The sequence below is a fragment of the Rhinolophus sinicus genome, chromosome 1, assembly GCF_057876585.1.
Source record: "Rhinolophus sinicus isolate RSI-liver-muscle chromosome 1, RSI-T2T, whole genome shotgun sequence".
Taxonomy (NCBI): domain Eukaryota; kingdom Metazoa; phylum Chordata; class Mammalia; order Chiroptera; family Rhinolophidae; genus Rhinolophus; species Rhinolophus sinicus.
The window spans coordinates 104572718-104598619 of NC_142501.1; the positions used below are offsets into that span (position 1 = coordinate 104572718).

At 38.5% G+C, this 25902-nt stretch overlaps 1 protein-coding gene across 1 annotated transcript in view; it reads left to right on the forward strand.

Annotated features, from left to right (window-relative positions):
- The window catches only part of LOC148759145 (ankyrin repeat domain-containing protein 26-like), a 123974-nt gene that overhangs the window by 51274 nt on the left and 46798 nt on the right, over positions 1-25902 (forward strand). The gene's annotated exons all lie outside the window — the stretch shown is intronic.

Consider the following 25902-nt stretch of genomic DNA (forward strand, 5'->3'; position numbering starts at 1 on the left):
ATTATATCTACCCCTACTAGAGTATAGGACCAAGTCTTTCATTTACATTCCCAGCTTCCACTGGGTCTATGCCTATGATATGATGGCTACAGTAAAGTTTTGTTATCTTACTGACTGATGATTGAGTGAGTGAACGAGTAAATGAATATGATGTTTTCTGAAGTTGGGTTTTTGTTGTTGATTTTTATTTGTAGTAATAGAAGTACAGTGTAATGATGAGCTAATGTGAGGTGACAGCTGTGGAAAGATATAAGAAAGGTGTGATCTTCTGATATAGGCAACTGCTGCCTACTGGTATAGACGCTGTCCTTGCAGAGTAGCACAGATTAGAATCCTGGATGGTCAGTTACTAGCTATGGGGTCTTGGGGAAACTTCTTTTTAAGCTGTCGGATGTAAGTGGCCTCATTCGTCATAATGGTGCTAATGCCTACCTTTCAGGTATGTGGAATGCACAAATATGGTAACAAATGTGAAAACACTTCGTAAACTGTAAAGGGAGCTATAGAATGTAAAACACCATGATCACAGTGGGATGTAGTGACTTACTAAATATCGGGACAATTTTTGTAAACCTGTAGGACAATCAAATGGCAATACTGTCAAGAACAGAAAGGAAAAGTTAGATGGGCCATGTGGATTTCTAATCTTAGGGATGTTAAGTTGCAGGAGACTATGATTGGCGATACACTATAGATGTGTACCGTTTTGGTACTTGAGGCTTTGTTGGTGCGATCTCAATGTTTCGACCTGAAGTAAATGTCTGTGTTGGATACCAACTGTGTGCTGGGCAGATAGACAGTGAATGGAGAAGTTCAGGGCTTCAGCTGTAGCTTTAGAAGCAGAAATACAAGTTAACAAGAGTCCGTTATAAGTCACTATGAGTGCTTCATTTAAAGAGAATGGAGAATGCTGGGGGGAGGGACATGGTTGTAGTTGGAATAGGAGTGGGAGTGGAATTTCGGTGGTCAGGAAAGATCTTTCTGAGTGTGACAAAAACTGCCAAGTGAAGCATGAGAAGGAGCCAGTCGTGTGAATATCTAGGAGCAAAACCTCCTGGACAGAGACAATACTGGATCGCATCTGTTCATCATTTTATTCTAATGTCTTGGAATGGCCACCAAGCAGGAAGTGGGGTAACCATCATCAAACTGTTTTCACATTTGTCGTTTTGGGTGGAAAACAAATGAAATTTGGATAGTAAGTTCCCCGGGACATTTTAGTTGGTTAATAAATAAATGTTCTTATTTAGCCTGATTAGAAATTATTATACTTTTTTGAAAATTTGCATAATTATATATAATATTTTTCCTATGATTTATTAAAACAAAATTTAATGAAAAGATTTTCTTATCACTTCGCTATGTTATTCCATCATTTTTCCTATCAAAATTTTTATCAAACTAGAGTTCGGTTTTTCTAAGCTCTTGCTGACCTACATGAAGCGGGTTCTAAAATGTTTTGTTTAGACTCAACAGGACATACACCAAGGTTTCTTACCATATCAAGCAAGTAGCTTGTTTTAACACTAAAAAAAAAAAAAAAAAAAAAAAGAATGTGTCATTAGAAATATTTCAATGGTATATGAAGTACACTTTTCAAGGTGTTAGGTCAGTTCAAAAGTAATCGCGGTTTAAAAGGTTAAAAAAAATGCACAAACTGCAATATAATTTATACCAACCTAATATTTGCTTAAATACCTATTTTTCAAAAAGTCCTTTTCTTGGAGGTTATAACGTTAATATTGTTATCCTGAATTGTTAACTAGAGATTGCATGAAATGTCCAATAGTTACTAATCATCTTGTTTCCTAACCCCTTCAGCCGACAATTGAAGAGAAAGATCCTGTTCCTGACGAAGCTGTAGGAATGGACGAAGTGCAACCCTTCAGACCAGGTACACTTTGTAACACCAATTTAATTTTGGGAAGGAGTACGCGAGGACTTTTGGCATGCGTGCAGTCTTCTCTTCCTCATTCCTTTTTATCTTTGCTACAAATTTAATTGAAGGATTTGACATAAATAACATGATGTCATTGTTGGTATCGATGTTTGACAAAAGGTATTTACAGGAATAAGAAAATGAGATTTAAAAACTGTGATTCCACTAAGCTGTTCCTCCATTTGTTCGATACCCTAAATGTCCCAGTGTGGAATCCCGGTACTTAATAGTGGTTACCAGAGGTCAATTATCACACTGGAAGATATTCCCAGTGTTTTCAAATGGTTATTTGAATTTTTATGTTTACCCAAGTAAGCCTCAATTGCTACCATGTCAATTGTTTCTTAACTTTACTTCTCCTCTTAGTGTTTTAACACTGATGGTCTTAAGACATCCAGATATTCTACCGAGCAAACACTGGCTGTGTGTGTACGTGCTCCTATGGTGTCTTCGATTATTAAAAATGGGAGAAGTAATTAATGTTAATGAGTATTTGACAGACATAATCTTTGCAAACAGGAATTCTGAAGCTTTTGTGCCTTGGGATGCTTTGATGCTATTAAAAATTTTTGAGAATTCCAAAGAACATTTTTAAGTCAGTAGTCTCCATAGATAGTTACAATCTTAGAAATAAAAACCGAACAATTTAAAATACGAGCACACACAGGCATGCATTCCTTGAGCCATTAGAGCTACGAGCCAGTCACCATCAGACCTATGATGTTACCATCAGAGCTGTGATATCACGGCTGTGGAGAACTCTACTGTACACTTAGAAGAGAATGAGAGTGAAAATAGCAAATGACAGTCAGTGTTTCTGTGAATATAGTTTTGACCTTTTCGGGCCCCTCGACTGACAGACTTTGGGACTTCACACATTCTCACATGACATTGGAAACCACTATTTTAAATGATGTACGAGCTTCCAGGATGTGAAGTGATAAGAGGCTTTAAAGCTTCACTTCTACAGTTGTGGTTTTCTTTCACTTGTCTTAAACGTTTAAGCTGAGATTTTGTTAAAAAAGCAAAAGGATTCTTTTGCTGTGCAGAAGCTTTTAAGTTTCATATAGTCCCATTCGTTTATTTTAGCTTTTACTTCCATTGCCTTTGGAGTCAAGTTCATAAAATGCTCTTTGAACCCAAGGTCCATAAATTTAGTACCTATGTTTTCTTCTATGCAGTTTATTGTGTCAGGTCTTATGCTTAAGTCTTTGATCCATTTTGAATTAACTTTGGTACATGGTGACAAATAGCAGTCCAATTTCATTCTACTTATAGACACCGATAATAGTTTAGTGGTTGCCAGAGGGTAAGGGGGGTGGGGGGTGGGGGGTGGGAGATGAGGGTAAGGGAGATCAAATATATGGTGATGGAAGGAGAACTGACTCTGGGTGATGAACACACAATGGGATTTATAGATGATGTAATACAGAATTGTACACCTGAAATCTATGTAATTTTACTAACAATTGTCACCCCAATAAATTTAATAAAATTAAATTAAAAAAAAAAAAAAGATAAAAAGCAAAAGGAAAATATTCGTTTTCTGTCTCATGGTGCCCTGTACTCTTTGGAGCTGACGTGGACCTAGTTTGTTCGTATTTTTACTTGGAAACAATAAGGTCACCCAAGTCTGTCATTTGTCATTTGAATTTCAATTATCTAAAGCTTACAAAATGAATTCTGAAGATATTGAAGCATTTAGAAAAGACCATTTTCTTGTAATAAGTAGCTTCTTCTTTGAAATAGTATGATTCATTAAAAGTTGTTTTAAACCCATGTTTGTCACGCATATTTAAACGTCAGCGATTAGACATAACTTTTGATATTGACAAAAAAATTCACACCCCACACCATTTTAACTATTGAGAAGGAAAGCTTTAATCGGGAACACATTATATAACAGAAATTGCTGAGTGACAATAGTTAATTAAACTTACCTATGTGAATGGCAAGTATAGGACACCTAAAATAATATGTACTCTGAAGGAGTAGTGTGTTTGGGAGAAAGAGGGTGTGGGGCTGCTTCTCTGAAGAAGGAAGTTTTACACGATGGTCGACTTTGTGTTATTTTTACCTCCTAATAGATGAAAACTGTATTTTCAGATTCTTCCAGCTGGAATGCTACTTCTTTGACTTTCAATCATGGAACTTCTCAAAGATCCGGGGATTCGAAATTTGGTGATAAACGGCCATTTGCCACACACTCAAGGAGCAAACCTCTGTCAGCATCCACAGAGTTTGGACAGATGACCGTAATAGACAAACGAAAGACTCAGATTGGAGGTGTGTTTTTCTTACGTACTTCTACGCTCCATGAATTGCATGAATCATAGCTACAAGAAAACAGAGAAAGCAAAGAAGGAAATGAAAAAACAAAGAGTTCAACCCTAGCCTACCTCTGTGTAGGTTGATCGTAGTTCTGAATTTCCCACAGTCATTTTGTAGCAAAATGTGCTTTATCTTTACTCTGTTTAGGCAAGTTACAGCCAAATAGAATAACTTTTAGCAAGACATTAGCTTTCTTCCTCAATCTCAGTAACATAAGGAAATAAGAAAGGGAATAAGGAGAAAGTGTGGTTCCATTTAGACTAGTATTTAGCATACACTGGGGAGTGTATATGCATACATACACACATATATAGGTACATAAATATATGTGTAGATATATATATATATGTCTGTGTATGTGTGTATGTGTACGTATATACCTGAATATATAAATAAAATATATATATGTATGTATAGATATATAGATATATAGATATGTATTTATATACACACACACACACAAATATATAGCAGGGGAAGTAAAAGTTCTTTATGTATTAATTGCCAACCACTTGTATCATTAATATTCATTCTACTATAGTCTTCAGGGGTTGTCCCAAAGAAATGTTTTTACATCACTTCAATCTGCGCTTTCAAAGTTCTGCGTTTTTCTGTTGTGTATTTACACTTTATTTCAATTTTTTCTTTAACAGTGGATGAGTGTTCTAAATGCAACCCTGCGAGCAGGTAGGATTTTATGGATTTCTAAAATTGCATGTTAACTAAGAGACTTCAGAGAGAAGCCAGTAAGCTTTAATGAGTGTTCTGCTCTGGAATAGACCCTATACTGTGTGCCTAACATTGGTTCTCTCAGGTCATCAGCACAGTAACTTTGCAAAGTAGCTGTGCTGTTCGGCCTAGTTTTTATTCATTAGACATGTGTGGTTCCGGGAGGTGGATTAATTGACCCCTGGTACCATAGTTACCAAGTGGCTGACCCGTGATGTGACCTTCGGCCTGCTTGGCTTCCGAAGTCCCTTCTCTTATCCCTCAGCCTGTACAGAGAAGTGCCTGGACAGGTCTGGATTCAAGGTTCAGGTGCAAGTCAGGTGGACTCAGAGAGTCCCGTTTAGTGACGTGTTAACACTGATTGAGAAGTGTCCTCCCAAGCCCAGTGAGCGCAAGCTCTTGTGTTAATGTACTCCACAATTGCAGCAGTCACGAGAACCTTGTTTTCACCATCAGTGTTTAAGGCAGATCTCAGTTCGCTGTGGCCACAGAACCACAGGTTGTGCATAAGCAAGACCCAATCAGGCAAGTGTTTTCAGGTATAAGGCGATGTAGCCTTCTTGGGACGAATCGTTGTTCTGTAAGTGAAGAACATCTATGTATAGATCATGTTGTGTTAATGCAGCACATATTCAGAGATATTTCTTATTGATTTCTCTACTCACTAACTCCACAGCCTGTGTTTTCCTTCTGGCTAGTACCTTTCCCTTGTCCAAGGAAGTTTTTTTCTTTTTTTCCAGAGTCTTTCTTCCTTCTTCCATGACTTTTCTTGATTTTTTACCATTGTCTCTGCTTTTTGGGGGGTTTTTGTTGCTGTTCTGTTACTGTTTTCCACTTCTGCCAGCTAAGTGTTCTCCATGTTTCTAGACAGAATCAAAAGTCCATAGAATTCCAGGTGTTGAAGGGATGTTAGCAATTAATTATTCAAAACACCCCCTGGTACTTCATATTGCCATTAATGTTTTGGTCAAGTGGTTGATCACATGAGGAGTATTAATTCCAAGAGATTAAAGTGACTTAGTTGATGCAGTGAGTAATGAAATGAGATTAAGTGTAGGTTTCTAAGCCCTGTACACTTCCTTCTTTATCATCCTATGGCTGAGTGTTTTAATTATGGAAAGGTCTAGTGACTGCAGTGGAAGAGGATAAGAATGGAATTAGCAGGGGAATCCAAGTTTCAATAGGACCAACACTGGGATGGAGTAGGAGTAAGGCTTTTAGAATAGAGATCAGAGATCAGATAAGGGAAAAGATCAGAATAGTAGGGTATGACAAGATAAAGAGAAATTACAAGAAAGAAGGAAAGAGGATGTTGGTAGTTGTCTAAAAAAGCAGATTAAAGTAAGGGGTTCTAGGGTGTCCTGAACAGGTTGCTGCTTTTTTGTTTGTTGACTTGGAGGAACCAGCATTCTTTAAGATTTGTATGAAAACATATTAAACCTTTGAGCCTCTGGAAACATTCTCTTTATAGCAAGTAGGAATATGGTATCATCCACCAGCACCCGAAATTACAGAGCGGGTCCCCTCGAGTCCAAAGGCACTGCAGATTGCTGAACTATATAGACCCATGGCCCACCGCAGGTGTTTCGTCACCTCCACCTCTTTTCCCGATGCACTGATGTCCTTCCCATGGATATGGAGGGTTGGGCAGAGGGAGGACTGATTGTGAAAACAGTAATGGAGTTGGGTCGGTGGTAACATGCCTGTGTTAGGAGTGGATGACCGAGCTCCACTTAGCTTATTTTCCAGGAACAGGGAAATGGACAACTCCTACTGTGGGTCATTTGAGCCCATCCATGTTTCAGGAGTCTGTGCTTTCGTAGGCTGAAGTTTTCAAGGTTGGAGATTGCCAGGAATGTGAGGACAAGTGGTCTGGGAGTGGGGAGGCTAAGAACATACATATTTGTTCTTTGACTTTTGTACGTGTGACTTGCAAACATTTCACACATTTCAGGGAACTGACTGTACTGTTTCTGGGTGAAAGGAAGGAATGGGGTAAGTTTAGTATGTGCATCCTACGTTAAAGAAGTAAGACTGCCATTTTTGACTCACACAGATTAATCTTTGAACCAGGGACAGACCATGAAGAAGGGTCAGTGTATCTTTCTACCTTGATTTAGGTCACTGGTTTTGTCCCAGTTCAGGTTCCATTTATGTCTGCTATTAATTGAGTTTTGAATTCAGCCTTCAGGACTTTTGGTGAAAACAACATACTCTCAGGTGTTGCCAACATATTGGCTGTCATTCTTTGTTACGGAAACTTAGCGTGTATCTTCATTAAATATTGCATGAGTTGGGAGTGGTGGAGGCAGAAATAGGTAGCTAATAGCTTTTCTAGCACATCATCTAATTTTTTATTATATCAAGAGACTTTATTTCAAATGCAGATAGCTGACCTTTTACTCCTTTTGTTGTTGTTGTTGCTTTTGTCAAGAAATGAATTCACTTGTTTTTGTTATCTTTACCCTAAAGTGTTTCCCGCGAAACTGGCAATAATGATTCATGGCCTATATCAGAGGAATGGCTCGTGGATGTTGATACCAAGGTAAAAGGCTCCTGTGTGAAATTAACTGTTTTGCTCTGAATTTAGTTTTGTGTATCACTGACTTGTAAAATTTTGTTGTCGTCTACCTATCATTGTTCTATGTTTGTCATGGAAAATTCCTCAGCATGAACCATTTTAAACATATGACCCTTTGATGCTGCATTGTTTTGTTGTTGTTTTTTTAACTTCAGTAAGTATCAAAGATGGGGGCTGAGAAAAAGAAGGGCTGGGAAATGTATAGTGATAGTAAAATTCGATAGGGAGTTTTCCCACAGTGACGGAGCTATGCAATTTGGGTAACGGTAAGGATTCTCAATGTGACTTTTACGTTATACCAGCATGAGTTTTATCATACTTGTGCCTGAATGAAATCTTGAATGGATTCAGGTACTCATTGTAATAGTCATGAACTCTTCCTGGTACCTTTCAGTTTTAAAACTAGATAGCATATGACATATAGTTTTATTTTATTACACTTTGTATGTTGGTATGGTATGCTTGTTAGGAAGGAGTGTTTTCTCCATTTTGTTTGTTTTTTTCACTTACATTCCGTTGACATTCCATATTATTTTATATTAGTTTCCGGTATCCTATGTTCATCATTTAGACTAAAATAGTAGTAGAATTTTTGAAAGTTTAGAATTCACGTTCTCTATCTCAAAACCCGTATTACAAAGCGATTCCACTGTGTTCTCAATCATTGTTTTGTGAATATATTTACATGTCTTCATCTAATTGAAGAGTAAATGTTTTGCATAAAATAATAACCAATTTGAAATGCAGAGATTCTTTTTTCTTTTTTTTCTTGTTTGGGGTTTTAATGGCCTGTGTGATTACATGGTATTTGATAACGTGGGCTCCTGGGCCCATATAAGCAAGAGCAACACAGATTTTCTTTCAACTGATATTCTGACATACTGCATCGTGAAATCAACACTTGTTGAGTACCTATTCTGTAACAAGCACGATCTCATTTACTTCTCAGAATAGCCTTGGCAAGGAAGGGAATCCTCATCTTCAGAGATAAGGAAGTGGAGACCAAGTCAGTCTAGGTAGCATGTGTTGCAGTAGCCAGGGAGAAGGTTGAGGGTTTGATCCAAATGCACTTGGCTCCAAAGCTGATGATGCTCTCGTCTGTTCCCTATAAAAACATGTCCGTGAGATTCTATGCCCATTGTCCATGATGCATTGACCAAAGTAAAGAAAGGATCCGTGTCTGCAAAAGACAGGATGCTTTCTTTACTCTGGTCAAAAGCAGAGATTCTTAAAAATGAAATAATTAAATGTCAAATTTCAGAATGTTTTTAGTTTTGTTTTTTAAATGTAAAGTTTTTCTTTTTTTTTCAATTTATTGGGGTGACAATTGTTAGTAAAATTACATAGATTTCAGGTGTACAATTCTGTATTACATCATCTATAAATCCCATTTTGTGTTCACCACCCAGAGTCAGTTCTCCTTCCATCACCATATATTTGATCCCCCTTACCCTCATCTCCCACCCCCACCCCCCTTTCCCTCTGGTAACCACTAAACTATTGTCTGTGTATATGAGTTTCTGTTTCTCATTTGTTTATCTTGTTCTTTTGTTGTTTTTGATTTATATACCACATATCAGTGAAATCATATGGTTGTCTGCTTTTTCTGTCTGAATTATTTCGCTCAGCATTACACTCTCAAGATCCATCCATGTTGTCACAAATGTTCCTATATCATCTTTTCTTATGCCGAATAGTATTCCATTTTGTATATATACCACAACTTCTTTATGCATTTATCTATCGAAGGACATTTTGGTTGTTTCCATGTCTTGGCCACCGTAAGCAAAGCTGCAATGAACATTGGAGCACACGTGTCTTTATGTATAAATGTTTTCAGATTATTTGCGTGGATACCCAGGAGAGGGATTGCTGGGTCATATGGCAATTCTATTCGTAATTTTTTGAGGAACCTCCACACTGCCTTCCATAACGGCTGCACCAGTCTGCATTCCCACCAGTTGGAGAGGCTGTGGAGAAAATAAATGTAAAATGTTTCATTTCTGTTACAGTTGACATTCAATATGATGTCAGCCTCAGGTGTACAGCATAGTGGTTAGGCATTTATATAATGCATATACTGGTACCCCGATTAGTGTGGTATCCCTGATACCATATTTAGTTATTACAATGTTATTTACTGTATTCTTTGCGCTGTACTTGACATCTTCATGACAGTTTTAGAACTCCCAATTTGTACTTCTTTCCTTAATCCTTTAACTTTTCAAGCATTCCCCCAACAATTCTCGAACCTGGCAACGATCAGTTCGTTCTCTGCACCTATGAATTTGTTTCCCATCTATGTTCATTTTTTTTTTTTTCATATCACCAATAAGTGAATTCAGGTGTGTTTTTCTCTTTGTCTGACTTTTTTCACTTAGAATAATACCCTCTAGGTCCACACACTTTGTCACAAGCGGTAAGTATTTATTCTTCGTTACAGACAAGTAGCATTTTGTTATATATATGTCCCACTGCTTCTTTATCCAAGACGATGGATCCTTTGGTTACTTTGTTATCTGGACTATTGAAAATAATGTGGCAACGACCATAGACATGCATATTGCTTTTCAAATTAGTGTTTTGATTTCTGTGGAGGAAAACCCAGAAGTGGGACTGCTGTGCCACGTGGTAGTTCTGTTTTTAAATTTTTGAGGAACTTCCATGTTCTTTTCCATTGTGTCTGGTCGGATTTGCAGTCTCACCAACAGTGCACGAGGACTCTGTTTTTTTTCACAGCCTCACCGACACCTGTTGCTTATTGATTCATGGATGATGACCATTCTGACAGTTGTGAGGTCGTATTTCATAGCGTTTTTAATTTGCATTGCTCTGATGATTAGTGACACTGAGCATGTTTTCGTATGTCTCTTGGCTATCTGTGTGACCTCTCTGGAGAAAAGTCTATTCAGGTACTCTTCTCGTTTTGTAATGGCATTGTTTGTCTTTTGGTGTTAAGATTTATGATTTCCTTATGTGTTTTGGATGTCAACCCTTCATCAAATATATCCTTGACAAATATCTTCTCCGTTCATCCGGTCGTGACTGCATGTTGTTGTTGGTTTCCTTTGCCGTGCAGAAATTTTGTAGTTTGATTGTCGTGTATATAGGTCTTGTATTCTTAACCATTCAGCTACCTTATGTCTTTTCTGGAGCATTTAATCTATTTCCATTTAAAGTAATTATTTGTAGGTATGTAGTTCTTGGCATTTTATTGTTCATTTTCCTTCTCCTCTTCCTGCTCTTCCTCCTGCTCTTTTTCCGTCTTCTCCTCCTCCTCCTCCTCCTCCTCCTCCTCCTCCTCCTCCTCCTCCTCCTCCTCCTTTTTTTTCTTCTTGTCGTGGTTTTACATTTCTTGTGCTAGTGGTTTGCTGGTGCTGAACTGCATCACCTTCTTTTTCTCTGGCAAACTCTTCACCTCTCATTTGATTCTAAATGAGAGCCTTGCTGGATACAGTCATCTGGGTTGCACATTATTGCATTTCATCACATTTCAATATTTCTTGCCCATTCCTCTGGCCTTCAGATTTACTGTTAAGTGATCACCTGCCAGTCTTATGCGAGCTCCCTTGTATATAACTAAGTGCTTTTCTCTTGCTGGTTTTAATATTCTCTCTGTGTCTTTCCCCTTTGGCGTTTTAATTATGGTATGTCTTGGTGTGGGCCTGTTCGGCTTTCTTTTGTTTGGAACGCTCTGTGTTTCCTGCGCTTGTGTTTCCTTCAACAGGTTAGGGAAGATTTCCGTCATTATTTATTCAAATAGGTTTTCAATTCCTTTCTCTCTCTTCTCTTTTTGATAGCCCTACAAGTGTTGTTACACTTTATCTTGTCCAAGAAGTCCCTTATAGTATTCTCTCTCTCTCTATCTTTTTATTTTTTATTCATAATCATTTTTCATTTCTTTTTTTCTGTTCTGATTGGGTGTTTTCTGCTACCTTGTCTTCCAAATCACTGATTTGATCCTCTGCCTCAACCAAGTCTGGTGCTGATTCCATCTATTGATTACTCATTTCAGATGTTGTATTTTTCATATTTGACTTTTGTTAATGATTTCTATGTCCACTTTTTATGTTTGCTGTCTCTGTTGAAGTGTTACAGCGTTTATCTATTTTTCGCCAAAGTTCATTGAGCATCCTTAGAAGTAGTGTTTTGAACTCTGTATCTGGTAGATTGCCTGTGTCCATTTGGTTTACCTCTTTTTCTAGAGTTTTGTCCTGTTCTTTCATTAGGGAAATGTTTCTTTCTCCCTTGTTTGTTCACTGCCTCTCTGTGTGTGTTTCTATGTATTATGTAGATCTGCTAATTCTCCTCATCTTGGCAGCATTGGCTCATATAACAGGTGTCCTGTGTGTCGGGTGGGACAACCTCCCTGGTCACCGGAGCCAGGAGTTCCAGAAGCTCGTGTGGGTGGTGTGTGCCCTCCTGTTGTACTTGAGCCTTATTGCTGTTGGCGCATCAGTGTGTGGAATGGACGCTCAGGACGACTGGCTGTGACTACAGTAGATGAGCTGATGTGTGTGGGCTGATGTCACACAGTGGGATCGGCTGTAGCAGGGCTCCGGTGTCTGCTCAGTCCATGGCTTGGGCGTGTCATTTGTGGAGCTAATTGGGTGTTGTTCTGGTGTTGCTGAAGCTGATCACCAGGTGTGTTGGATTTGGGGCCTCTTGGGAGGGGCTGTGGGCAGGCCCAGGTCAGCTGCTGCTTGTGCCCAACCCGGAGCCACCCAGTAGAAGCTACAATGTGACCTACTCTTGGTAGCTGCCTTTGTGAGTATGCACCTGCGAGGCCCTATGTTGTGAAGCAAGACAGGCTGATGGGTAGGATCCTAAAAAAAAATGGAACTCCTCTGTATCATAAATTGCAGCCTGAGTGACTGTTGTAAACTATGATCGTGATGGTGCAACACCTCTGTTTACTGAGTGACTCCCCGTTACGTGAGGGTAAAAGTCATATGCTAGCATGACACGTGCCTTCTTTGATTTGGTTCTGGTTCTGCAGTTGTCTCCCCATTCCATTTTCAGTGTTCCAGGCTTACCCCATTCTTCTTCTGCCCTCACTATTATATGTTGCTTCATACCTTAGGCTTTTGCGCCTGCTGCTCTTTCTGGACTCCCCTTCCTGGTTTCCCTCAGCACCTCGTGTGTCTTTTAAGATGCAGTCCTCTTTTCTCAGCATCTGGTACGACTGATTGTTGTTTCTTTTGTGCCGTGCTATACTTGATTCATGTGAGGTGTAGAAATGGAGAGCGGTACTTTTCTGTTCTTACTGTTTTGACGAATCAGAATACATCGAGCCCTAGTAGAATATAGGACAAAATCTTTCATTTATATTTCCAGCTTCCCCTGGGTCTATGCCTATGATTTGATGGTTACGATAGCAGTTTGTCGTCTTACTTACTTGAAGGACTGAGCGAGTGAGTGAACGAGTCAATGACTATGATGTTTTCTGAAGTTGGGTTTTTATTTTCTTTTTTCTTTCTTTTTTTTTAATAGAAAGAAGCAACCAAGCCGGCAATTGGAAAAAGAGAAAATGGTGTGGATATTATTGAAAGTGCTCCACAAGAGCAAACAAAAACTGATATTTTCACTTGTGTTGATGGAGCACACCAAAATAATACAAGTGATAACTTAGTGACTATCTATGAATTCTTTCTAGCTTGAGTGCTGCTATAAGCAAATCTAACATGTGTAGATCCAACTGTGATTTTCATTTCTTATAAGCATTTTTTCCTATCTTTTTTGCAAAAGTACTACTAACAACTTCTTCTTGCAAATGATTTGACCCCCTGAAATTCTTTTCTGCTATTACTTTTATTGAAATGTTCATGACTTGAATGTGTATTTAAAATGCATAGTAATATATGTTCACATTAATGTTCTGTGACTACATTTTATAGTTAAAACATCCGCATTAAGATTAGAAGAAGCAGCTGTAAAATCATGTTGGGATTCTGAGGTACTGTCATTCACTACTATTATTTTTATCATTATTATTTTAAATATCACCATTCAGTGATGTTGAAACTTAAAAGGTATGCTTTGACTGTACTTTCTCACCTCTGCGTTTCCCCACACAAATTATTTTCTTACGGTTTAGCCTATAATTAATAAAAGACATGTGTGCTTAGTATAATGAGGCAGCGTAGTAGAATTCTGCTAACTTGCGAGGTTCACTTAAGGCGGTCGGTGTAGAATAGTATAAAACAAGAAGGCTTCCAAGTCATAAGGAATCAGTTGGGTTCTGAAGTGAAGTTTACCTAAAAGCTAAAGAATTATTCCAGCTTGAAGTATGCCCAAATGCATGATTCTGTGGTTTTTATGGTTGTGTAAATGTCCTAATGAGATTCAGAAAGAAAGAATTTGGAAGTTAGGGTTTTTTATACCTTGGAACTTGAAAAGATAATGCCTGATACATGAAAGTATTATTACATTTGTATTCTCAAATAGATCTGCAAGGAACTTTTCCCAGGAAGGAAGAGCATTGTTAATAGAAATAATATGTAGAATTATACTAACAGCAATCCCCTGAGCGCTGCTTTAATGCATAACAACTGTCTTGTTCAATTAAAATAGCATGCATTGAGTATCTTGATGGCAACTGTACTTGTAGTAATAGAAATACAAAGTAATGATGAGCCAATGTGAGATGACAGCTGTGGAAAGAGACAGGAGGAGTGTGATCTTCTGATATAGGCAACTGCTGCCTACTGGCACAGACACTGCGTTTGACGATAAGAACACAGTAGAATCCTGGATGGGTCACTTACTAGCTGTGGGATGTTGGGGAAACTTCTTTTTAATCTGTCGCATGTCAGTGACCTCATTCATCATAAAGGTACTTATGCCTACCTTTCAGGTATGTGGACTGAACTAATGAGGTAACAAATGGAAAACACTTTGTGAAGTGTAAAGGGAGCTGTAGAAATGTAAAATCTATGATCACAGTGGGCTGTAGTGACTTACTAAATGGTGGGGACACTTTTTGTAAACCTAAAGGACAATCAACTGGCAGTAGTGTCAAGAACAGAGTGGAAAAGTTAGAAGGGGCACGTGGATTTCTTATCTGGGGGATGCTAAATTTCAGGAGACTGTGATTGGCGATACCCCATAGATGTGTAGTGTTTCGGTACTTGAGGCTTTGTTGGTGCGAGCTGAATGTTTTGACCTGAAGTAAATGTCTGTGTGGGATACTGCCAAGTGAAGCATGAGAAGGAGCCAGTCATGTGGAGATCTAGGAGCAAAACCTGCTGGGCAGAGACAACAATGGATCGTACAGGTTCCTCATTTTATTCTAGTGTCTTGGAATGGTCAGGAAGTAGGAAGAGGGTTAACCACCATCAAACCATTTCTATATTTGTCATTTGTGTGGAAAACAAATAAAATGTGCATAGCAGAGGCCTGGTACATTTGAGACAGTTAATAAATAAATGTTCTTATTTTTTCCCTGATTAGAACTTATTATACTTTTTTGAAAAGTTGTATAACTATATATAACATTTTTCCTATTATTTTTAAGTATATTTTAAAGAAAAGCTTTTCTTACAACTTTGCCATTTTATTTAATCATTTTTCCCATCAAAATTTTTATCAAATACGAGTTTGTTTTTTCCAACCTCTTGTTGACCTAGATGAAGTAGGTTCTAAAATGTTCTGTTTAGACTCAACACGACATACACCAAGGTTTCTTACCATGTCAAGCAAGTATCTTGTTTTAACACTAAAAAAAGAATAAAAAAAAAAAGAATGTGTCATTAGAAATATTTGAAAGTTATATGAAGTACACTTTTCAAGGTCTTAGTTCGGTGTAAAAGTAATTGCAGTTTCAAAGGTTAAAAAAGTTGCACAAACTGCAGTATCATTTGTACCAACCTAATATTCGCTTAAATACCTATTTTTCAAAAAGTCCTTTTCTTGGAGGTTATAACGTTAATATTGCTAGCCTGAATTGTTAACTAGAGATTGCATAAAGTGTCCATTAGTTACTAATCATCTTGTTTCCTAACCCCTTCAGCCGACAATTGAAGAGAAAGATCCTGTTCCTGACGAAGCTGTAGGAATGGACGAAGTGCAACCCTTCAGACCAGGTGCACTTTGTAACACCAATTTAATTTTGGGAAGGAGTACGCGAGGACATTTGACATGCGTGCAGTCTTCTCTTCCTCATTCCTTTTTTTCTTTGCTACAAATTTAATTGAAGGATTTGACATAACGTGATGTCATTGTTTGTATGGATGTTTGAGAAGAGGTATTTACAGGAATAAGGAAATGAGATTTTAAAACTGACTTCACTAAGATGTTTCTCCATTTGTTCGATACCCTAATTGTCCCAGTTTGGAATCCCTGTACTTAATAGTGGTTACCACAGGTCAGTTATCACCCTGGAAGATTTTTCCAGCATTTTCAAATGGTTCTTTGACTTTTTATGTTAACGCCAGTAAGCCTCAATGGCTACCATGTCAATTGTTTTCTAACTTCACTTCTTCTCTTAGTGTTGTAACACTGATGGTCTTAAGACAACCAGATGTTCTGCTGAGCAGACACTGGCTGTGTGCGTACCTGCGCCTCTGGTGTCTTCGAGTATTAAAAATGGGAGACGTAATTAATAGTAATGAATATTTGACAGACACAATCTTTGCAAACAGGAATTCTGAAGCTTTTGTGCCTTGGGATGCTTTGATGGTATTAAAAATTTTTGAGAATTCCAAAGAACATTTTTAAGTCAGTAGTCTCCACAGATAGTTACAATCTTAGAAATAAAAACCGAACAATTTAAAATACATAACTTTTGATATTGACAAAAAAATTCACACCCCACACCATTTTAACTATTGAGAAGGGAAGCTTTAATCGGAAACACATTATATAGCAGAAATTGCTGAGTGACAATAGTTAATTAAACTTACCTATGTGAATGGCAAGTATAGGACACCTAAAATAACATGTACTCTGAAGGAGTAGTGTGTTTGGGAGAAAGAGGGTGTGGGGCTGCTTCTCTGAAGAAGGAAGTTTTACACGATGGTCGACTTTGTGTTATTTTTACCTCCTAATAAATGAAAACTGTATTTTCAGATTCTTCCAGCTGGAATGCTACTTCTTTGACTTTCAATCATGGAACTTCTCAAAGATCCGGGGATTCGAAATTTGGTGATAAACGGCCATTTGCCACACACTCAAGGAGCAAACCTCTGTCAGCATCCACAGAGTTTGGACAGATGACCGTAATAGACAAACGAAAGACTCAGATTGGAGGTGTGTTTTTCTTACGTACTTCTACGCTCCATGAATTGCGTGAATCACAGCTACAAGATAACAGAGAAAGCAAAGAAGGAAATACAAAAACAGAGAGTTCAACCCTAGCCTACCTCTGTGTAGGTTGATCGTAGTTCTGAATTTCCTACAGTCATTTTGTAGCAAAATCTGCTTTATGTTTACTCTGTTTAGGCAAGTTACAGCCAAATAGAATACCTTTTAGCGAGACATTGGCATTCTTCCTCAATCACGGTAACATAAGGAAATAAGAAAGGGAATAAGGAGAAAGTATGATTCCATTTAGACTAGTATTTAGCGTACACTGGGGAGTATGTATGTATACATATACACATATATAGGAACATACATACATATACGTGTATATGTGTATGTATGTATGTGTGTGTGTGTGTATATATATATATATATATATATATATATATATATATGTATTTTTATATACACACAGATGTATAGCAGGGGAAGTAAAAGCGCTTCACGTATAAATTGCCCACCACTTGTATCATTAATATTCACCCTACTATAGCCTTCAGGGGTTGCCCCAAAGAAGTATTTTTATATCACTTCAATCTGACGCTTTCAAAGTTCTGTGTTTTTCTGTTGTGTATTTACAATGTATTTGAATTTTTTCTTTAACAGTGGATGAGTGTTCTAAATGTGACCCTGCGAGCAGGTAGGATTTTATGGATTTCTAAAATTGCATGTTAACTAAGAGACTTCAGAGAGAAGCCAGTAAGCTTTAATGAGTGTTCTTTCTGCTCTGGATTAGGCCCTATACTATGTGCCTAACATTGGTTCTCTCAGGTCGTCGGCACAGTAACTTTGCAAAGTAGCTGTGCTGTTCGGCCTAGTTTGTATTCATTACACGTGTGTGGTTCCGGGAGGTGGATTAATTGACCCCTGGTACCATAGTTACCAAGTGGCTGACCCGTGATGTGACCTTCGGCCTGCTTGGCTTCCCAAGTCCCTTCTCTTGTCCCTCAGCCTGTACTGAGAAGTGCCTGGACGGGTCTGGATTCAAGGTTCAGGTGCAAGTCAGGTGGACTCAGAGAGTCCCGTTTAGTGACGTGTTAACACTGATTGAGAAGTGTCCTCCCAAGCCCAGTGAGCGCAAGCTCTTGTGTTAATGTACTCCACAATTGCAGCAGTCACGAGAACCTTGTTTTCACCATCAGTGTTTAAGGCAGATCTCAGTTCGCTGTGGCCACAGAACCACAGGTTGTGCATAAGCAAGACCTAATCAGGCAAGTGTTTTCAGGTATAATGCGATGTAGCCTTCTTGGGACGAATCGTTGTTCTGTAAGTGAAGAACATCTATGTATAGATCATGTTGTGTTACTGCAGCACAAATTGAGATGATATTTCCAATTGATTTCTCTACTTACTGATGTCTCAGCCTGTGTTTCTCTTCTGGCTAATACCTTTCCCTTGTTCTAGGAAGTTTTTTTCTTTTTTTCCAGAGTCTCTCTTCTTTCTTCGATGACTTTCCATGATTTTTTTATCTTTTTCACTGCTTTTCTCAGGGTTTTTTGTTGCTGTTGTTCTGTTGTTGTTTTTCCACTTCTGCCAGCTAAGTGTTCTCCGTTTTTCTAGAGAGAATCAAAAGTCCATAGAATTCCAGGTGTTGAAGGAATGTTAGCAATTAATTAATTCAAAACACCCCCTAGTACTTCATGCTGCCGTTAATGTTTTGGTCAAGTGGTTGATCTCATGAGGAGTTTGAACTCAAAGAGATTATGTGACTTACTTGAGTACAGTGAGTGATGAAATGAGATGAAGTGTAGGTTTCTAAGTCCAGTACGCTTCCTTCTTTATCATCCTTTGGGTGAGTGTTTTAATTATGGAAAGGAATGGAATTAGCAGCGGAATCCAAGTTTCAATAGGACCAACACTGGGTTGGAGTAGGAATAAGGATTTTAGAATAGAGATCAGAGATCAGATAGGGGAAAAGAGATCAGAATGGTAGGGTATGACAAGATAAAGAGAAATTACAAGAAAGAAGGAAAGAGGATGTTGGTAGTTGTCTAAAAAAGCAGATTAAAGTAAGGGGTTCAAGGGCGTCCTGAACAGGTTGCTGCTTTTTTGTTTGTTGAATTGGAGGAACCAGCATTCTTTAAGATTTGTATGAAAACATATTAAACCTTTGAGCCTCTGGAAACATTCTCTTTATAGCAAGTAGGAATATGGTATCATCCACCAGCACCCGAAATTACAGAGCGGGTCCCCTCGAGTCCAAAGGCACTGCAGATTGCTGAACTATATAGACCCATGGCCCACCGCAGGTGTTTCGTCACCTCCACCTCTTTTCCCGATGCACTGATGTCCTTCCCATGGATATGGAGGGTTGGGCAGAGATAGGACTGATTGTGAAAACAGTAATGGAGTTGGGTAGGTGGTAACATGACTATGTTGGGAGTGGATGACTGAGGCTCCACTTAGCTTATTTTCCAGGAACAGGGAAATGGACAACTCCTACTGTGGGTCATTTGAGCCCATCCTTGTTTCAGGAGTCTATGCCTTCTTAGGCTGAAGTTTTCAAGGTTGGAGATTGCCAGGAAGCTGTGAGGACAAGTGGTCTGGGAGTGGGGAGGCTAAGAACATACTTATTTGTTCTTTGACTGTTGTACGTGTAACTTGCAAACATTTCACACATTTCAGGGAACTGATTGTAGTGTTTCAGGGTGAAAGGAATGAATGGCGCGATTTAATAACTGCTTTCTACGTTAAAGAAGCAAGACTGCCATTTTTCTCACACAGATTAATCTTTGAACCAGGGACAGACCATGGAGAAGGGTCAGTGTATCTTTCTAACTTGATTTAGCTCACTGCGTTTGTCCCAGTTCAGGTTCCATTTATGTCAGCTATTATTTGCGTTTTGAATTCAGCCTTCAGGACTTTTGGTGAAAACAACATACTCTCAGGTGTCGCCAACATATTGGCTGTCATTCTTTGTTATGGAAACTTAGAGTGTATCTTCATTAAATATTGCATGAGTTGGGAGTGGTGGAGGCAGAAATAGGTAGCTAATAGCTTTTCTAGCATATCATCTAATTTTTAATTATATCAAGAGACTATATTTCATATGCAGATAGCTGACCTTTTACTCCTTTTGTTGTTGTTGTTGCTTTTGTCAAGAAATGAATTCACTTGTTTTTGTTATCTTTACCCTAAAGTCTTTCCCGCGAAACTGGCAATAATGATTCATGGCCTATATCAGAGGAATGGCTCTTCGATGTTAATACCAAGGTAAAAGGCTCCTGTGTGAAATTAACTGTTTTGCTCTGAATTTAGTTTTGTGTAGCAATGACTTGTAAAATTTAGTTGTGGTCTACCTATCATTGTTCTATGTTTGTCATGGAAAATTCCTCAGCATGAACCATTTTATAACATGTGACCATTTGCTGCTGCATTGTTTTGTTGTTGTTTTTTTAACTTCAGTAAGTATCAAAGATGGGGGCTGAGAAAAAGAAGGGCTGGGAAATGTATAGTGATAGTAAAATTCGATAGGAAGTTTTCCCACCGTGACGGAGCTATGCAATTTGGGTAACGGTAAGGATTCTTAATGTGACTTTTACGTTATACCAGCATGACTTTTATCATACTCGTGCCTGAATGAAATCTTGAATGGATTCAGGTACTCATTGTAATAGTCATGAACTCTTCCTGGTACCTTTCAGTTTTAAAATTAGATAGTATATGACATATGGTTTTATTTTATTACGCTTTGTATGTTGGTATGGTATACTTGTTAGGAGGGAGTGTTTTCTTCATTTCATTTTTTTTTCACTTACATCCCGTTGACAATCCGTATTATTTTATATTAGTTTCCGGTATACTAGGTTCCTCATTTAGACTTAATAATTGTAGAATTTTTGAAAGTTTAGAATTCATGTTCTCTATCTCAAAACTCGTATAACAAAAGGATTCCACTATATTCTAAATCATTGCTTTGGGAATATATTTAAATATCTTCATCTAATTGAAGAGTACATGTTTTGCATAAAATAATAACCAATTTGAAAAACAGAGATCTTTTTTTTTTCAAGTTTTGTGTTTTAATGGCGTATTTGATTACATGGTATTTGATCCGTGGGCTCCTCGGCCCATATATGCAATAGTGACACAGATTTTCATTCAACTGATATTCTGACATACTCCATCGTCAAATCAACACTTGTTGAGTACCTATTCTGTAACAAGCACGATCTCATTTACTTCTCAGAATAGCCTTGGCAAGGAAGGGAATCCTCATCTTCAGAGATAAGGAAGTGGAGACCAAGTCAGTCTAGGTAGCATGTGTTGCAGTAGCCAGGGAGAAGGTTGAGGGTTTGATCCAAAATGCACTTGGCTCCAAAGCTCATGATGCTCTCGTCTGCTCCCTATAAAACATGTCCGTGAGGTCCTATGCCCATTGTCCATGATGCATTGACCAAAGTAAAGAAAGGATCCGTGTCTGCAAAAGACAGGGTGCTTTCTTTACTCTGGTCAAAAGCAGAGATTCTTAAAAACCGTGTAATAGAATATCAAGCTTCAGAAAGTTTTTAGTTTTCTTTATAGATGTAAAATGTTTCATTTCTGTTACAGTTGACATTCAATATGATGTCAGCCTCAGGCGTACAGCATAGTGGTTAGGCATTTATATAATGTGTAAACTGGTGCTCCGATTAGTGTGGAATCCCTGATACCCTACTTAGTTATTACAATGTTATTTCCTGTATTCTGTGTGCTGTCCTTGACAGCTACATGACTGTTTTATAACTGCCAGTGTGTACTTCTTAATCCTTTTACCTTTTCAAGTTGCTCCCCAACACTCTTCCCTGTGGGCAATGATCAGTTAGTTCTCTGCATCTATGAGTTTGTTTCTTTTTTCTATGTTCATTTATGTTTTTATTTATTTTTACATATCACCGATAAGTGAAACCATGTGGTATTTGCGTTTCTCTGTCTAACTTATTTCACTTCGAATAATACCCTGTAGGTGCACGCACGTTGTCACAAATGGTAAGATTTTATTCTTTGTTACAGCCAAGTAGTATGTTGTTGTATATATGTAGCACTTCTTGTTTATCCAAGACGATGGATACTTCGGTTGCTTCTTTATCTGGAGTATTGTAAATAATGCGACAAGGACCATACAGATGCATACATGTTTTCAAAGGAGTGTTTTGGATTTCTGCGGAGAAAAACTCAGAAGTGGGATTGCTGTGCCACATGGTAGTTCTATTTTCAAATTCTTGAGGAACTTCCATATTGTTTTCCATTGTGGCTGGCCGGATTTGCGGTCATACCAACAGTGCACGGGGGGTTCCCTTCATATCCTCACCAACACTTGTTGTTTGTTGATTTATTGATGATGGCGATTCAGACAGTTGTGAGGTGATAGCTGATTGTGTATTTAATTTGCATTGCTCTAATGATTAGTGCACTGAGCATGGTGTCGTATGTCTCTTGGCTATCTGTGTGAGCTCTTTGGAGAAAAGTCTATTCAGGTACTCTTCTGATTTTGTAATTGCATTGTTTGTCTTTCGGTGTTACGTTTTCTGAGTTCCTTATATGTTTTGGATATCAACCCTTCCTCTGATATATGATTGGCAAATATCTTCTCCCATTCGTCCGGTCGTGTTTTCATTTTGTTGATGGTTTCTATTGCTGTGCAAAACTGTTTCAGTTTGATGTCATATATATGGGTCTTGAAGTCCTATCCATTCAGCCACGTTAGGTCGTCTCTGGAGCATGTAACGTATTTGTATTTAAAGTAATTGTTATACGTATGTAATTATTGCCATTTTATTATCCATATTTCTTCTCCTCCTCTTCGTCCTCATTCTCCTGTTCCTCCTCCTCCTCCTCTTTCTTTTCTTCCTTCTTCTCCTTCTTCTCTTTCTCTTCCTCCTCTTTCTCCTCCTCCTCCTCCTTCTCCTTCTTCTTCTTCTGTGTCTTGTTCTTTTTTCAAGTTGTCGTTTCACATTTCTTGTAATATTGGTTTGTTGGTGCTGAACGCCATCATCTTTTTCTCTGGCAAGTTTTTACCTCTCCATTGATTCTAAATGAGAGCCTTGCCAGATACAGTAATAGTAATCTTGGTTGTAGATTATAGCTTTTCATCACTTTGAATATTTCTTGCCAATCTCTTCTGACTTGCAGATTTTCTCTTGAGAGATCACCTGACAATCTTATGCGATCTCCATTGTACATGACTAACTACTTTTCTCTTGACGGTTTTAATATTCTCTCCGTGTCCTAACCCTTTGGAATTTTAATTATGATATGTTTTGGTGTGGGCCTATTTGGGTTCATTTTGTTTGGAACTTTTGTGTTTCCTACGCTTGTGTGTCTATTTCCTTCTCCAGGTTAGGAAAGGTTTCCATCATTATGTATTCTGATAGGTTTTCTTTCTTTTTTAAATTTATTGCGGTGACAATTGTTAGTAAAATTACATGGATTTCAGGAGTACAATTCCGTATTACATCATGTATAAATCCCATTGTGTGTTCACCACCCAGAGTCAGTTCTCCTTCCATCAGCATATATTTGATCCCCCTTACCCTCTCCTCCCAACCCCCACCCCCTTACCCTCTGGTAACCACTAAACTATTGTCTGTGTCTATGAGTTTTTGTTTCTCATTTGTTTTTCTTGTTCTTTTGTTGTTTTTGGTTTATATACCACATATCAGTGAAATCATATGGTTCTCTGCTTTTTCTGTCTGACTTATTCGCTTAACATTATACTCTCAAGATCCATCCATGTTGTCACAAATGTTCCTATATCATCTTTTCTTACCGCTGAATAGTATTCCATTGTGTATATATACCACAACTTCTTTATCCATTCATCTATCGAAGGACATTTTGGTTGTTTCCATGCCTTAGCCACCGTAAACAAAGCTGCAGTGAACACTGGGGCACACGTGTCTTTATGTATAAATGTTCTCAGATTTTTGGGGTAGATACCCAGGAGAGGGATTCCTGGGTCGTACGGTAATTCTATTCATAATTTTTTGAGGAACCTCCACACTGCCTTCCATAACGGCTGCACCAGTCTGCATTCCCACCAACAGTGTATGAGGGTTCCTTTTTCTCCACAGCCTCTCCAACACTTGTTAGTGTTTGACTTGCTGATGATAGCCATTCGGACTGAAAGAAATTGAAGAAGGCACAAAGAAATGGAAAGACATTCCGTGCTCATGGATTGGAAGAATCAACATAGTTAAAATGGCCATATTACCCAAAGCAATATACAGATTTAATGCAATCCCCATCAAAATCCCAATGGCATTTTTAAAGAAATAGAACAAAAATATCATCAGATTTGTTTGGAACCACAAAAGACCCCGAATAGCCAAAGCAATCTTAAGAAAAAAGAACAATACTAGAGGTAAGACACGCCCTGACTTTAGCTTGTACTACAGGGCTACAATCATCAAAACAGCATGGTCTTGGCAGGAAAACAGACACAGAGACCAACGGAATAGACTTGAGAACGCAGAAATAAAACCACTTAAATGTGGACAGACAATTTTGACAAAGAAGCTAAAAACATACAATAGAGGAAAGACAGCCTCTTCAATAAGTGGTGCTGGGAGAATTGGATAGCCACGTGCGAAAGAATGAAACTGCACTGCTATCTGTCACCATGTACCAAAATTAATTCAAAATGGATCAAAGACTTAAGCATAAGACCTGACACAATAAACTGCATAGAAAAAAGCATAGGTACTAAACTTATGGACCTTGGGTTCAAAGAGCATTTTATGAATTTGACTCCAAAGGCAAGGGAAGTAAAAGCTAAAATAAACGAATGGCACTATATGAAACTTAAAAGCTTCTGCACAGCAAAAGAAACCATCGACAAAATAAAGAGGCAACCAACTGAATGGCAGAAGATTTCTGCAAACAGTGCCTCCGATAAGGGACTAATCTCCAAAATATTCAAAGAACTCATGAAACTCAACAACCACTAGGTTTTCAATTCGTGCTCTCTCTCCTTCTTCTCCTTTCGATAGCCTTACGAATGTTGTTACACTTGATATTGTCCCAGACATCCCTTAAAGTATTTTCTGTTTTATTTATTTTTTATTTATGTTCATTTTTTTTCTGTTCTGATTGGGTGTTTTCTGCTACCTTGTCTACCAAATCACTATTGGAACCTCTGCTTCACCAAATGTGCTGCTGATTCCATCTATAAATTATTCATTTTAATACTGTATTTTTCATTTCAGACTTTTTTTTTTTAAGGATTTCTATGTCTTTTTTATATTTGCTGTCTCTCTGTTGAAGTTTTACCTACTTTATGGATTCTTCCCCTCATTTCATCTTGCATCCTTATAACTAGTATTTTGAACTCTGTATCTGGTATATTGCTTGTGTCCATTTGGTTTACCTCTTTTTCTAGAGTTTTATCCTGTTCTTTCATTAGGGAAATGTTTCTTTCTCTCTTGTTTTTTCACTGCCTCTCTGTGTTTGTTTCTATGTATTATGTAGATCTGCTAATTCTCCTCTTCTTGGCAGCATTGGCTCATATAACAGGTGTCCTGTGTGTCCAGTGGTACAGTCTCCCTGGTCACCGGAGCCAGGAGTTCCAGAAGCTCGTGTGGGTGGTGTGTGCCCTCCTGTTGTACTTGAGCCTTATTGCTGTTGGCGCATCAGTGTGTGGAATGGACGCTCAGGACGACTGGCTGTGACTACAGTAGATGAGCTGATGTGTGTGGGCTGACGTCACAGAGTGGGATCGGCTGTAGCAGGGCTCCGGTGTCTGCTCAGTCCATGGCTTGGGCGTGCCATTTGTGGAGCTAATTGGGTGTTGTTCTGGTGTTGCTGAAGCTGATCACCAGGTGTGTTGGATTTGGGGCCTCTTGGGAGGGGCTGTGGGGCAGGCCCAGGTCAGCTGCTGCTTGTGCCCAACCCGGAGCCACCCAGTAGAAGCCAGAAAGTGACCTACTTTTGGTAGCTGCCTTTGTGGGTTTGGAGGCCCCTGGGAGAGGCTATGCTGTGACGCAAGACAGGATGATGCATAGGATACTAGAAAGAAACGGAGGTCCTCAATAGCATAAGT